This window comes from Mastomys coucha, unplaced genomic scaffold, assembly GCF_008632895.1.
Source record: "Mastomys coucha isolate ucsf_1 unplaced genomic scaffold, UCSF_Mcou_1 pScaffold13, whole genome shotgun sequence".
Lineage (NCBI taxonomy): Eukaryota > Metazoa > Chordata > Mammalia > Rodentia > Muridae > Mastomys > Mastomys coucha.
In genome coordinates, this window is record NW_022196895.1 from 30458325 (window position 1) to 30474611 (window position 16287).

The 16287-nt window shown below is 44.4% G+C and overlaps 1 long non-coding RNA gene across 1 annotated transcript; it reads left to right on the forward strand.

Moving 5' to 3' along the window:
* The first annotated feature begins 8997 nt into the window (after positions 1-8997).
* Positions 8998-10054, forward strand: LOC116086972. Its single transcript, XR_004117213.1, has 2 exons — positions 8998-9191; positions 9800-10054. It is a non-coding gene; the product is annotated as an uncharacterized LOC116086972 (long non-coding RNA).
* Positions 10055-16287: the final 6233 nt, after the last annotated feature.

The window sequence follows — 16287 nt, forward strand, 5'->3', positions numbered from 1 at the left end:
GAGACAGGGTTTCTCTGTGTAGCCTTGGCTGTCCTGGAACTCACTCTGTAGACCAGGCTGGCCTCGATTTAATCCCAAGCTGGGATTAAAGGTGTGCACCACCACCACCTGGCTAGAATGCACCATTCTCCAAGAAACCTCAGGATCTCCTTGAGACGGCCTATGATTAGCCGGCTCAGGACGACTGCCAGCAGTTCCTCCATCCTCTTCATGGCTGAGGAGCAGATAGCTCGGGCAGGGAATCACTGCTGGACAGTACATCCAGATAGAGGGGGTTTTCTCCTCTCCCCAAACTGACCAGGACCCCAGAACTGACCAAAGTAAGGAGGCAGGGCTGGGAAACTTTCAACAGGCCCTTTGAGGAGGATTGAAAGCAGTTGCTAAGCCGGGCGGTGGTGGTGCATACCCAGCACTTGGGAGGCAGAGGCAGGCAGATTTCTGAGTTTGAGGCCAGCCTGGACTACAGAGTGAGTTCCAGAACAGCCAAGGCTAAACAGAGAAACCCTGTCTCTAACCAACCCCCCCAAAAAAATATAAAAGCAGTTGCTAGAAAACCTACCCATCTGTCTAAGGTAGGTGAGTTAGGACAAGAGCCCCTAGAGTTGTCTGGAGAGTTACAGGATGTTTATCCCCATAGACCCAGAGTGCCCCAAAGCCAGCAAGCACCCAATTATTTCTTTTGTTATGCGGTCTTCTAAGATATTAGAAAGAAACTTCAGAAGAAGGGTTTGAGGGTATTCAATAGGTCCCAGTTATTGAAGATTGCCCAAAAGCTTTATAATAACCTTGACTCTGCTGAAGAAAGTCAGAATCAGATCATCCCGAAGAGCAGTGATGTGCCCAGGGGACTGATGAGAGACACCCCAGGGTCCAGGGAGCTGTAATCTTCTGGAGAAGGAGAGACTAAAGAAGGACCAACATGCTGATTACAAGCAACAAATGCTAGAAAATTAATGCCCAAATTGGAAGAGGGGAGGAAGGATGCCTAATCCTTCCTTTGGTGGCGAACTGATCATGCGAACTGATGGGGCCAGGGCTTCTTTCCACTGATTCCTCAGGAACCAAGAGGCAAATCGGCCATCTTCAGAACATCACTCCTGAATTTCGTGGCCCCGACAGGCAAATCTCAACAACCATAAAATGGAAGTTCTCCTTTCCGTTTCATTGGCAGCTTTCTATTTACCTCAAGCCAGCCCTGGACAGCTTTGAACTCTGACCCTCTCTGTCTCTACCTTCCCAGAGCCAGGAGACCAATGCACTGTGTGCCGCTTCCTCCCTCTCTTCTTCTTCCTCCTTCTAGTTATTTTCTAATCTGGTTCCTTTCTGTTAATGTTTTCCTTCTTAAATTCCCATTCTTCCCATGCTTCTTGAATGAATCACCAAACTTCACCCAACTGGAAGCTAGATATGGCAAGAACCTAAAGGGAGTCTTAGAGAACAGTTTGGGGCATGCCATTACTGTTTTTTCTCCTCTTCCTCCTCTTCTTCCTCCTCCTCCTCTCCCACCTCCTCCTCTTCTCTGACTTTTTTTTTTTTTAAGACAAGATTTCTCTGTGTAATCCAGGTTGTCATGGAACTCACTCTGTAGACCAGACTGGCCTTGATCTGGTCTATCTCTGGCTCCTAGTGACACCACACCCAGCTTCATCACTTTAACAAGTTGGAAAGGAATATATGGGAAAAAAATACCCAGCAGGTAAAATAAATACTTGTCACCATGCCTGACAACCTATCCCAGGACCCACATGGTAGGAGAAAAGTGGTTCTCTGTTCTCTACACAAACACAGTGGCATAGTCTCCCATACTTACACAAATAGGTGAATGAATGAATGAATGAATGAATGAAATGGCTTTAAGTAATACATATTCCTGGGTTTAGGCACAAACAATGACCATATTATAGTCATTGAGAATTTAGAACAATAAAAAATGGGCAATGAAGGATGGGGTGTAGCTCAGAGATAGAATGCTTGCCTAGCATATGTAAGGCCCTAGGTTCACAATACTCAGCTTGCCCATGGGTACAGTTGCGTGCATGAATATGCACACATACACACATACAGTAACAACATATGAAAAAATATTCTCATGGTAGAAAATATTGGCATACAACTATACTTTCAACACTCAGAAATAGGAGGATCACTGCCAGTTTGAGGCCTGCCTGGTCTACATAGTCATTTCCAGACTAGCCTGCGCTACATAAGAATGCCCTGTATTACAATTCATATCTACAACATTAGCATTTGGAGGACTGAGGCAGGAGAATTGGCATGAGTTTGAGGTCAGTCTAAGCTACATGCTATATAGAGAGCATCAGGTCAGCCTGACTTACAGAATGAAGCCCTGTCTCAAAAAAAAAACAAGACAGCTGAAGAGACAGCTCAGCAGTTAAGAGTGTTTACTGACTGTTCATACAGAGAACCCAGGCTCAGCCCAGCATTCACAAGACTGCTTACAGCCACCTGTAACTTTCATGGGCTCCTATACACATGTGATACACATACATACACCTACACATATACACAAAGTTAAATATTTTTACAAACCAAAAAAGTGTTTTTTCCATCTCTAAATTTTACTCCCTTTCCTACAAAAGTAAACCTTGTAAAGTGTATCCTTTTACATGCCTGTATCATGCCTATTTCAAATTAAAAAAAAGTGTCCCCTAATATTCCACATACTTTGTGGAGGGGGGGTTGTTATCTGCAACAGAACAAAGTGTGTGTGAGTGTGTGTGTGTGTGTGTGTGTATGTATGTATGTATGTGTGTGTGTGTGTCTGTCTGTCTATATGTGTGTGTGTCTATCTGTGTGTGTATGTATGTGTCTATCTGTGTATGTATGTATGTGTCTGTCTGTGTGTCTATATGTGTGTGTATGTCTGTCTGTCTGTCTGTCTGTCTGCATGCATGTATGCACATAGCCCTGGCTGATCTGGAACCAGACTGTACTCAAACTCACAGAGATCCCCCTGCCTTTGCCTCTCAAGTGCTGGGATTAAAGGTGTGTGCCACCACCAGAGCTTCCATCTAGTTTTTACATATATTATTCCACAGAAATATGCCCAATCAGTACATTAGTTTACAGTTTTTCCATGAAAAGGTACTGGGATATGCTTGTTTATTCACACACATATTTGTAGAGAACATGTTCCTAGCAACCAAGTAAAACCAGGTAGAAAAGCAAAACACTTAGGTGGGGTGTGGTGGCCCACACCTGTAATTCCAAGACTCAGGAGGTGGAGGCAGGAGGATCAGGAATTCAAGGTCATCCTTAACTAAATAGCCAAGTTTAAAGCCATCCAGAGTTATAGGAGACTCTGTTTCAAAATAAAGTAAAAGTTAAAAAGAAAAAAAATCAAGACAATAAAAATGGACATTTGAACTTTGACCAACAATGGATGCTGTATATAATTTCTTTTCTTTTTTCTTTTTTGAGACAGGCTCTCACCCTGTCACCTGACACTTACTGTGCAGCTCAGGCTGGCATCAAACTGACAGCAATTCTCCTGCCTCAGTCTCCCAAGTGCTGAGATTGTTGACCTATGCCACCACACCTGACATATATTCATCTAATGAGGCTGAGGAACAGCAGTGACTTCTCCCTGTGTTGTCCTGAGTTTCTGTAACAACCGGTGAGGGCACATCGGCTCTCAGGACACAAGTGTCACCTCTGAGTTTCCCTTCCATCCCTGCTGCCTATTTTTTTGCATTCAATTTCTTCATATTGGTCATAAACATAGAGCACTTGGCTGTGAGCCAGTTACCACATTAGATGAGGCTTTTTTTTTTTTTTTTTTTTTTTTTTTTTTTTTTTTTTTTTTTTGCAAGACAGGGTTTCTCTGTGTAGCCCTAGCTGTCCTGGAACTCACTCTGTAGACCAGGCTGGCCTAGAACTCAGAAATCCACCTGCCTCTGCCTCCCAAGTGTATGCCACCACTGCCCAGGGGCTTTAAATAAAAAATAAATAAGTAAGTAAATGAATAAATAAATAAACAGGGTCTTGCAATGTAGCACAGCCTGTGCTCAAACTCGGCAATCCTCCTGCCTCAGCTTTCCATAAGACCCCAGGCATGCACCACCACCTCTAACCTAATCAAACCCTAGCTAATTTTACTCTAAAAGCACCACTTCCTTTGCCATCCCCAACACTTCCTTTCAGTCACAGGGAGGCCTCAGTGGGAAGGGACTCACCCGGCTCAGCCCAAGGTCTTCATTTCAGTCAACAGAGAGCTTTTCACCATCCGGTGCTCTCCCCCGAACAAGGAGGAATGCTGCCCAAAAGGCTGTTCAGGCGGACTTGGCCGGCTTTTATCTCTGTCCTTAGGAGATAAAGAACCAGCCCACAGGACAAGGGTCAAAGATAAATAAAATGGGAACACCAAGAAACATAGAGACCTTGGCCCCATTCAGTCCACATCACAGTAAAACAGGAACCCAGAGCTTGACAAATAAGCCTTAGACGTCTACTCTTCCCACAAATGTGTTATGAGTTTTTAAAACGGAGTCCAAGCCGGGCGGTGGTAGCACACTTGGGAGGCAGAGGCAGACAGATCTCTAGCCTGGTCTACAGAGTGAGTTCCAGGAGAGCCAGGGCTACACAGAGAAACCCTGTCTTGAAAAACAAAAAAACCAAAAACAAACAAACAAACAAAAACAATGGAGTCCTAGACAATTTTGATTTTTTTTCAGGGAGTTGAGGCTTTCTGGGCTTTCTGAGGCTTTCTACTCTTTTATCCTAGGTCCCCTTTTATTTTTATATCTGAGACAGGATCTCACTATGTTTGTCTAAGTTGGCCTTGAACTTCCCATCCTCCTACTTCAACCTCTAGAGACGCTGCAATTACAATACAACGCCATCCTGAGCTTTGGAGACATGTCTTGTTTTTGGAGTCAGGTTTTCTGTGTATAGCCTTGTCTGTCCTGGAACTCACTCTGTAGATCAGGTCTGCTTCAAACTCAGAGATCCACCTCCCTCTGCCTCCTGGGTGCTGGGAATAAAGGTATGTGTAGCTGCCTCTAGAGGAACTTTTAATCACAAGTCTAAATAACAAATAGACAGTCTCAGCCTCTTTTTATGTAATCAAAGTCATTATTTTATAATCCTCTCATTAAATAGCTCACAATGAAAGGACCTTCCTAAAATTAACTTCTCTGGGCGCAGTGGCTCACACCTGTAATCCTAACAATCAGGATACTGAGGCAGGATTGATGTGAGTTCAAGGTCAGCCTGGGCTACATAGTTCCAGACCAGCCAGAAATACATAGCAAGACAGTTCCCGAGCAAAAAAAAAAGCAAAAATTAACGTTTTGTTTTCTTATTTGGGTTTTTTGTTTCTTTGCTGTTTCCATCCCCCATGGTTCCTTAAAATCTGAGTAATCTATAAAATATAAGAAATGATTCTCTGACCTATGCTCATGTTAATTATTGTGTTTCAGAGAGAAGGCTCGGGTGAATCACATTTGAGAAACCACTGAATTCTCTTCCTCCAGAAACATTAGAGAGATACTTGTGTAATAAATTGAAAATAGCTTGAAACTATTAATGGATGAGCAAATGAAAATATATTAAGCTTCTGTCTTAGTTAGGGTTTTACTGCTGTGAGCAGACACCATGACTAAGGCGAGTCTTATAAAGACAACATTTAATTGGGGCTGGCTTACAGGTTCAGAAGTTCAGTCCATTATCATCAAGGCAGGAACATGGCAGCATCCAGGCAGGCATGTTGCAGAAGGAGCTGAGAATTCTGCATCTTTATGGAAGGCCTCTAAGAGAAGCCTAGCTTCCAGGCAGCTAGGACAAGGGTCTTAAAGCTCACACCCACAGTGACACACCTACTCTAACAAGGCCACACCTCCAAACAGTGCCACTCCCTGGGCCAAGCATAATCAAACCATGATAGCTACTCTTTCCACTTCTACTTGGTAAAAGACCTCCAATAATTTTAAAATAAAAGTGAGCCAGGCCCTGGACTGGACATTGGCAAGCCATGTACCTGACAACCTTCACTGACCATGTTCCAGCTTCCAACACTTCACGAGCATGTTACCTGCTTCTCCCAGCAAGCGGGTCTATGACTGTGGATTCAGCCTGGAGCCCCTGGGAAAATGCTCCTGGAGCCTCATGACTTTCTTTCATTCCTTTCCTTCCTCGTCTTTTGTTTTTCTGTGATAATCTAATCTGAAAAGGGTGAGATCTCTGTCAGTTGGTGGGGTAGGGTAAGTTGGAAAGAGACCAGGATGGCAGAGTCAGTCTGTGTGTGTGTGTGTGTGTGTGTGTGTGTGTGTGACAGTGTGTGTATAGGGGTGAATATGTATGTGTCTGGTGTGTCTGGTGTGTGTGTGTGGCGTGCATATAGGGGGTAAATATGTGTGTAGTCTGTATGTGCATGGTATGTGATGGGTGTGTGTGTAGGGGGTGAATATGTATGTGAGTGATGTGTGTATATATGTGGTATGTGCTATGTGTATGGGTGAATATGTGTGTGGTATGTGTATGTGGTATGTGTGCAGTAGGTGAATATCTGTATGTGTGTGTCTGTGTGATATATATATGTATGGTGTGTGTGGTATACACACATTAATTTCAGGATGCTATGTTGTTGTTCAAACATGGCTATATATTACTATCTTGTTGTTGTTTACACATGGACATGTAGTACCATGTTGTTGAGATGTGGGTGTGTGTCTGTGTACATAGTCTGTGTAATTGTACCATGTTGTTATTTGGACGTGGCTATGTAGCACTGTGTTTTGCCTTGGCTGTGTAGCACTGGCTGGCCTGGAACTCTACATCCTATTCCTCCTCCTCAACCTCCTGAGCTCGGTTTACATATACATGCCACCAAACTTAGCAGAGACCAACATTTTGAAACCTAGGATGGGAGTGGTGAGGAGAGGAGATGGCTTAGCCTAAATGGGAAGACCAGTCATGTCCCTAACAGCTACATCAGTGCCAAAGAGACACAGTGCCACTCCTGTAATTCCAGCACACAGGAGGCAGAGACAGGGTCTCTCCAGAGTGAGTTAGCTAGATAAGCCAATCAATAAGCTTTGGGTACATGTCTGTGTCCTGTGTCATTATATAAGGTGGAGAGCAATCAAGGAAGACACCCAACATAAACCTCTAGTCTTCTCACATATCTGTGCACATGCACCTGCACACACATGTATGCCCCCATCATACATACAAAAATAAATATATAGAGAGAAAGAGATGGTAGATAGATACTCAGGGTAAGTTCCCAAGGCAATAAGAGCAGGACCCATGGGAGATCATGATATAGTTACAAGGCACATAGGACCCTCCCTTGAATGAGGGAGTAATTCCCCCAATGGGGTGAGAAAGCATACCTAAGGTATATGGGCTCTTTACTGCCTCAGCCTGAGATACAATCAAAAATAAGCAATCTCAACAAAGATGGCCTTCTCCTAGCAGCCTTCCATGAAGATGTAGAACTCTCAGTTCTTCCTGCATCATGCCTGCCTGGATGGTGCCATGCTTCTGCCTTGATGATAAGGAACTGAGCCTCTGAACTGCAAGCCAGCCCCAATTAAATGTTGTCCTTATAAGACTTGCCTTGATCATGATGTCTGTTCACAGCAGTAAAACCCTAAGACAGAAGTTGGTGCCAGGGACGAAGGTATTGCTGTGATAGGTCTGACTGTGCTTTTGTTTAGAAGAATGTGGATTTTGGGACTTTGGATTTAGAAAGCAGTGGAATGCTTTAAATGGGATTTAATGGGCTATTCTAGTAGGAATATGAAAGACTTTGTAGTTGAGAGTGATTTGAACTGTGCAGACCTGGCCCAAGAGGTCTCAGTGGAGAAGAATTTCAGCATGTGGTGTAGAGACTGTTTGTGTGGTTTGTGTTGGTGAAGAATGTGGCTGCTTTTTTGCCATTGTCCAAAGAGTCTGCCTGAGGCTAAGGTGAAGAGATTTAGATTAATTGCTTTGAAAAAAGAAATCTAAAAACAGCCTGCTATAAACTGTTGTGTGGTTACTAAAGTTCACTCTTATGAAGAGCATTTTAATGAAAAGGAGCAAGCTGAGAAAGAAAAAAAATACAAAATATATGGTTCAAGTATTAAAGGGGCACCAGGAAGTAGAATGGAGCTGAATCCTATTTTCTAGGATTTAACAGATTTAGGGAATGGGACTTTGGGGCAAGATCCAACCCAGCTATATTTAGGTCCAAGCATTGGGGTACACCACCTTTAATCCCAGGAGACAAAGCCAAGCAGATCTCTGAGTTCAAGGCCAGCCTAGGACAGAGCAAGTTCTTGGTGAAGAAAAGCTTAAATCTAGGCATGATGGTATACATGTTTAATCCCAGGAGACAGAGCTGTGCAGATCTCAGAGGTCAAGGTCAATCTACAGTGCAAGTTCCAGGACAACCAAGCATAGGCAGAGAAGGAGTTAGAAAATATAAAGCTGGTGATAATGTAATAAAACAAAAGGGGCCATGTTCCAACCCCAGCAAGCCGCAGGACCCAGCAGTTTTGGCCATTTGGCTCTAGCTTTGTAGTCAAGAATAGAAGGAACTACTGGGACAATTGATGCTGGTTAGCTGGAGCTAGAAATTAGTGGTGGTTAAGAGGAGACCAGCATCAATGAGGTGAAATCTGGGAAATGTTTTCTGAGAGCACAAAGAAGTTGAGGCTTATCACCATGAAGAGAGCTTATGAGAGGCTACTGGTGAAGTCTAGTTGTAGTGGAAGACCCTAGTGTATTGAAGATGCCAGTACCATGGGATGATCACCAAGAACAGCAGCAGATGTGGATTGGAGTCAACCAGAGCTTAGAGTTCTGCAAAGGGCAGAGCTGGAGATGTGACCCAAGCCCTGTAGAGGAGCCCAAAAGATCAAGTGTGGATCCCAGGTATTGGAACAAGAAGCTGTAACATTGTTGCCTTGGAGACCTTAAGAGTGGATCCCAGGTATTGGAACAAGAAGCTGTAACATTGTTGCCTTGGAGACCTTAAGATGTTGAAGATGCCGGAGGGGTGGGCTATCTGCTGGTGGGAGAGCTGCTAACAGGGAGTGGAACCAGCCCAGGAGAAAGAACTTTGTTGCAGTCAACAAAGATGAAAAAGGATTTGGAGTTCTGAAGACTGCTTTGACATCGGACATGGTGATCAGAGTTTGGAGTCTGCCCAGCTGGTTTCCTGTCTTGTTTTAGGGATTACAGTTAAGTAGTTGAATGAATCTCAGAAGAGACTTTGAACTTTGGACTTTTAACATTGTTGAAACTGTTATAGACTATGGGGACTTTGGGAATTGGACTAAATGCATTTTGCATTATGCTATGTTTAGGTATGGCCCCCATAGGCTCATGTGTTTGAACAGCCTATGGGGAACAGGAGTGGAATGTGATGCTTTGTATATTCTTGGCCCAGGATGTGGCACTGTTAGAAAGTGTGGCCCTGTTGGAGTAGGTGTGTCACTGTGGGTGTGAGCTTTAAGACTCTTGTCCTAGCTGCCTGGAAGCTAGGCTTCTCCTAACGGCCTTCTAGTGGCCTTCCATGAAGATGTAGAACTCTCAGCTCCTCCTACACCATGCTTGCCTAGATGCTGCCATGTTCCCCCTTGATGATAGTGGACTGAACCTCTGAACCTGTAAGCCAGCCCCACTTAAATGTTGTTTTTTTTATAAGAGTTGCCTTGGTCATGGTTTACAGCAGTAAAACCTAACTAAGACAGTCTCCATCCAGTTCCCACCAGGAGATCCTAGAAGCCCATCAGGAAGGCAATGGTGGACTTCCTCCCTCTCAGGAGTTCTCACTTTTCCTTTGTAGGTCTATATTCTCTTTGCCCACTCCATGTATTCATTTTCCTTATTATTCTTGGGCATGAGACAGGGAACTCAGAAGCCATTGACTTCAGGTGGCTGCATGTTGGGCATCCTGGACCCTAGCATCTCTCTGAAAGAATTCACATCAGAAGGCCTCTTTGAACTCAGGATGATTCTCCTACCTCAAAGAAGTCAAACCAAGCCACAGAAAAAAAGAACTATTTTCCCAGGAATAAACCCTCATTCTCTTCAACTCCCAGCATGTCATTCTGTAAAGCTTAAAGTGAGAGTCAGGACAGATGTTAGCAGTGACCTTGTTTTACTTCCATCCATGTTTACACGTGCCCACATATACACTCACAACAATAATAACAACAGCAACAATAACAAGGATTTTCCAACATGAGAACCCTGGTTACTGCCTAAAGGGACTCAACGACAAGCACTACTGAGAGGTCACCAGCTTCCAGTGACTCCACCAAGAGAGCCAGCAGGAGGTGGCAAGAGAAGTTGCAACCTGAAAACATCCCTTCCCAGAATCCCATAGAACACCAAGTAGTGAGAAAGGCTGCCAATGACTACTGGGCTGAAACCATTACCTCACCAGGATTAGCCCCCGTTGGCTGAATACTATGAGCAAAGCTCACCTTTAACCCTCCTTAACACTATGTTTATTCCCATACCGCCTCTTGTTTTCAAATCAGGAAAATGGGTAAGTGGGAGAACAACAGATTTTACTCTCACACTTTACAATAAGCACACCACAATCCTAAAAGGCCACTGTGAGGCCTGTAGTCCCACACCACAATCCTAAAAGGCCATTGTGAGGCCTGTAGTCCCATCCCCCCAAATTATTTGATAACCATCTGTAACAGATTGCTAAATATGGGACAGGATGGAAGGGATGATGTGAGCAAATTCTTAGATCTTTTTCTAAATTTGCAGTGGAATTGCCAGGAGGACAAAAACCAAAAAGAATTAACAAAAATCAGCTAGGCGGTGGGGGCACAAACCTTTAATCCCAGCACTTGGGAGGCAGAGAGGCAGGCTGATTTCTGAGTTTGAGGCTAGCCTGGTCTACAGAGTGAGTTCGCGAACTGCCAGGGCTACACAGAGAAACTCTGCCTCGGGGGAGGGGGAAAAGAATTAACAAAAATCAAAACATTCTAAGAAAGAATGCAGGCCTTGTGACTCGAGTTCTTGGGAGGCAGAGGCAGGCAGATCTCTGTCTATTGATGGGTTTTGTTTTTATTATTTTATTTGTGTATGTATGAGTGTTTGGCCTCCATGAATGTCCATGTACCAAATACATGCAGTGTCTGCACAGGCTAGAGGAAGCACAGGATCTCCTGGGACTGTAGTTACAGACAGTTATGAGTCACCATGTGGGTGCTGGGAACACAGCCTGGGTCCTCTGCAAGAGCAACAAGTAATCCTAACCACTGAGCCATCTCTCCAGTCCCAATCTTTGCTTGTTTGTTCTGAGTTTGTTTGTTTTTGAGACAGGGTCTCTCTAAGTAGCCCTGGCTATCCTGGAGCTCACTGTATAAACAAGGCTGGCCTAAAACTCTGAGATTCTCCTGCCTCTGCTGGGTTACTGCACCCAGCCCAGTTTCTCACTTATTCGAGGCAGGGTCCTTACCACTATTTTGACCAGCTGACCTTGAGCTCACAGAAATCCACCTACCTCTCTCTCCAGGCTGTTGGAATTAAAGGTGTATTCCACCCAGCCCTTGGAGATTTTGTCTAAAATGTTTAAAATCAGTAAAGATTGGGAAGAAACAGCCTCTTTTTTTTTTTTAAAGATTTTATATTTTATATATATATATATGTATATATATATGTATATATATATATATATGTATGTATATGAGTACACTGTAGCTGTTTTCAGACACACTAGAAGAGGGTATCAGATCCCATTACAGGTGGTTGCTTTGGAAGAGCAATCAGTGCTCTTAACCCCTGAGCCATCTCTCTCCAGCCCTGGTTTCTTGTTTTAACTTACAGATTTTCTAAAAGTTATCCTCATAAACTGCATCCTCCATTTTTTTCAGGAAACCTGCCAAAAGGCACACCGATTTGTAAAAACGTAAGGAACCACAATCAGATAAAAGTCCAAGGCTATGGCCTGCATTCCACGGAGAGGCAGGTCCTCAGTAAACCTGTCTTTCCCTCATAGAAACTCATATTGGATGGGCCCCGGAACAAAGGATTGCCTACTCCAAAAGCTTTGCTTAGTGACTAAAGCCTCGCAGGGAGGGAGACACAGTTTAGGAGACTAATGTTTCCTGCCATGTTAAAGCTACTAACCCAAGGGATGGCAAGATGGCTCAGCTAATAAAGGAGCTTGCCACTAAGCCCATCAAACCTAAGTTTGATCCCCAAGAACTTCACGGTGGAAGAAGAGACTCCACTCCCACAGACTGCTCTTTTGACCTCCACATGTGTACACTGACCTGTACAAGCACACATGTATACACATGTGTACAAGCACATGTATACACATGTGCTGCGCTGACTAAGGAAGGTAGGCCTGGCTCCATACCATAAGGAACATGATTATATCTTTTCTTCTAAGTTAATTTATTCAGTTATTGTATCCCAGGCTGATCTCAAACTTACTACATAGCCAAGCACAAAAGTTTGATCCTCCTCCCCCTACTTGCCCAGTGCCGGGCTTCCAGGAATGCACCTTGGTGCCTGGTTTATGAAGTTCCATGCATCAAAATGGCTCAGCCTACATTCAAACAACTGAGCCACATCCCCAGCTCTTATGTAAATTTTTGTTGTTGTTTTGTTTGTTTGTTTGTTTGTTTTTTGAGACAGGGTTTCTCTGTATAACCCTGGCTGTCCTGGAACTCACTCTGTAGACCAGGCTGGCCTAGAACACAGAAATCCGCCTGTCTCTGCCTCCCAAGTACTGGGATTAAAGGCGTGCACCACCACTGCCCACTTCTTCTGTAATTTTTAAATGCCAAGATATTGGAAGGTCATCATTTGTCATTGGTTCTATAACAGTTCACAAAGCAGCAGCACTCGGTGAACTAGGTTAAAACAATGGCTGATTAGTTTTTTCTATATTGCAACTCCCACTTGAAACACCTTCTATAATGTAGCCAGGCCTGTTTTCAACTCAGTCCAGACTGCAGCCAACCATTTCCAACCTGTTGGTGTTCTGTGGGACACTTTTAAGCAAAAATCCTACAACAGAATGATTTAATAATATAAAACAGAACTAGATGCTAAAATCCTCTGGAGACAATGAATTCTGCTTTGAATCGTGCCCAATAGATGTTGTAAGAATATTGCTCACCTAGGGTCTTGTTCTGGTGTCTGGATGACCCTTTGTCTTCGGGACCTTCGCTCAGTCGGCTGACATGTCCCATGTGTCTATGGCTGTGTTCATGGTGTTTATGGCCGATTGTTGTTTATTCAGACACAGCCTCCACGAGGACCACAAACACAATGGAAGGAGCTTGCTCCCTTGCACGAAGCTCCTTAATAGTTTATAGCATTTGTTGAGCACCTTCGATGTGCCAGGGACTTTTTATAGACTGGAAGTTCCCAAGCTTTCTCTATTCAAAGAAGTCATGTTGTCTCGGGAATTTTCTGCTGGGTTTTGAGGCCAAAAAAAATACCTCAATGGGGTTGGGAAGATGGCTCAGAGGGCAAAGGCACTTTTGGGGCGGCTTTTGTTGTTTATTGGCTAATTTGGGGTTTTTAGTTTTGTTTTGTTTTGTTTTGTTTGAGACAGGGTTTCTCTGTATAGCCCTGGCTGGCCTTGAACTCACTCTGTAGACCAGGCTATCCTCAAAGTCAGAAATCCGCCTGCCTATGCCTCCCAAGTGCTGGGATTAAAGGCATGTGCCACCACCACCCGGCTTTAGTTTATTTTTTAAGCTTATGGACTGAGTGAACTCTGGACACCACATGCCTGCCTGGTGGCAGAGGCCAGAAGGTGGCATTGGTTTCCTCTGGAACTGGACTCACAGAGAGTTGTGCGGCACCATGTGGGTTCTATGGTCAAACTCAGTCCTCTTAACCAATGAGCCAGCTCTCCAGCTTGGCTAGGGTTGCTTTTTTGCTGTTGTTTTGCTGTGCTTTTGAGACAGGGTCACACTGTATAGCCCTAGCCAGCTTCATGTTTGACGTGATCCTCCTGCCTCTGCCCACCCCAAGTCCCAGGCTGTCCTCTAGTGCTTGCTTTTGAGGTAGGGTCTCGATAGGTAGGCCATACTCACCTCAAACTCATGGCAATTGTGTTGGCTGAGTGTTGGGGATACAGGTGTCACCAGCACACCTGGCTGTCTTTAGACAAGACCAGGCGCCTACAGGGTGGTATAGCTGTAGACCACCTTGCTGTCTTTAGGTAAATTATTTTAAAATACAATAATAGAAGGGCTGGAGACATGACACTCATGGATAAGAGCACTTGCTGCTCCTGCAGAGGAGCCACGTTATGTTCTCAGCATTCACACAGAGTGGCTCATAATCATCTGTAATACACACACACACACACACACACACACACACACACACACAAATAAAAAATAAAAAGGACACAGAAAATGACAATATGTTTGTGTAGAGAGAGAGGAAGGGGAGGTGAGGGAGGGCCAGAGGGGGAGTTAGTTACATGGAATTATAAAGCAAATATCTGCATTTTAAAACAAAATCAGATCACAAAATAAACAGCGCCTCCCCCCCTAAGATGCTTCTCTGGTCACAGTCCCTACCTCTTTTTAATTTAACTTTATTATTTTTTTTTAAGATTCAGATATGTGGCCGGGTGGTAGTGGCATACATCTTTAATCTCAGCACTCAAATGTCGGAGGCAGTGGATCTCTGAGTTTGTGGCCAGCCTGGTCTACAGTGAGTTCCAGGACAGCCAGGGCTACACGGAGAAACCCTGTGTTGGAAAATAAAACCAAACAGAAACAAAAACAGAGCAAAACAAAAGAACTAGGTATGCGTGGTTGTGTTCTTAGATGCAGAGGCTAGATGAGCCCCCAAAGGGTCAGATCCTGTGGAGCTGGAATTACAGAAAGTTGTGAACCACTCCGTTCATGCTGGGAACCAAGGCTAGGTCCCTAGAAGAACAGTGCACATCCTTAAGCACTGAGCCCTCTCCCTCTGTCCTCCCAGATCACCAGGATCCGGATGTTCATAATCATCCTTCTTCATCTGCCTCCGTAGCCTTACCGACTAGTCACAGGGCTACAAATACTTTATGGTTCAAGCAAGAAATACTTCCCTGCAGGCATGATCTGCAGCCTCTGGTTCCAGCTGTGAGACAGATGGCTCTCAGACACACCTGCAGACTTCTCCCCCTAGCTAAACTGCTTCTTGAGAAACTGCACGAAGCCAGGTGTGCTGGAGCACACCCAAATTCCCAGTACCTGGGATCCAGGTGGAGGCCTGAGTCTCAAGGCCTCAAGGCCAGGCCCAGTGTGGTGGGTGATTCACGCCTTTAATCCCAGCACTCAGGAGGCAGAGGCAGGTGGTTCTCTGAGTTCCCGGCCAACCTGGTTTACATAGTGTCAGCTATGTAGTGAGCTGGAGGTCAGTCTAGAAGAGTGGTTCTCAACCTGTAGGTCAAGCCCCCTTGGCAAACCTCCACCTCCAAAAATATTTACAACTCATAACCTTAGCAAGGTTACAGTTATGGAGCTGCAACAAAAATCATTTGAAGGTTGTGGGTCACCACTACACGAGGAATTGTTTTAAAGTGCTGCAGCATCATCAAGAAGGCTGAGAACCAGTGGGCTAGCTAAATGAGATCCTTTCTCAAAATGTGTAAGAGACAAGTATCAACACTCTGTCTAAAACCTCTTTGCTGTACTGTCACGTCTTATTCATAATTTGACTCAGGATAAAATTGTAGGTTAAGAATTTTAATGGAGGGCTGGTGAGATGGCTCAGTGATTAAGAGCACTGACTGCTCTTCCGAAGGTTCTGAGTTCAAATCCCAGCAACCACATGGTGGCTCACAACCATCCGTAATGAGGTCTGATGCCCTCTTCTGGAGTGTCTGAAAACAGCTACAGTGTTCTTACATGTAATAAATAAATCTTAAAAAAAAAAAAAAAAAGAATTTTAATGGCTAAATCAGTCAGGGTTCCTAGAGGGACAGAACTAGTTGTGTGTGTGTGGGGGGGGGGGAGTTATTAAAATGGCTTACAGACTGTGGTCCTACTAGTTCAACGACGGCTGTCCTCTGAGAGAAAGTCCAAGAATCCCAGTAGTTGTCCAGTCCACAGGCAGGATGTCTCAGCTGGCCTTCAGTACACACCAGAACCCAGGAAAAAAATAGGATCTAAGGCCACAGTGTGAAGGAAAGGATTTTCTTTTCTCCTCTTTTATATAGGCTGCCATGAGAAGGCATGGCTTAGATCACCTCAGATGACCCAGATTTCAGGTGAGTCTTCCAACTGCAAATGAACCTATTATTAGCTAAAAATCCCTCCTCCCCCTCCTCTTCCTTCCCCT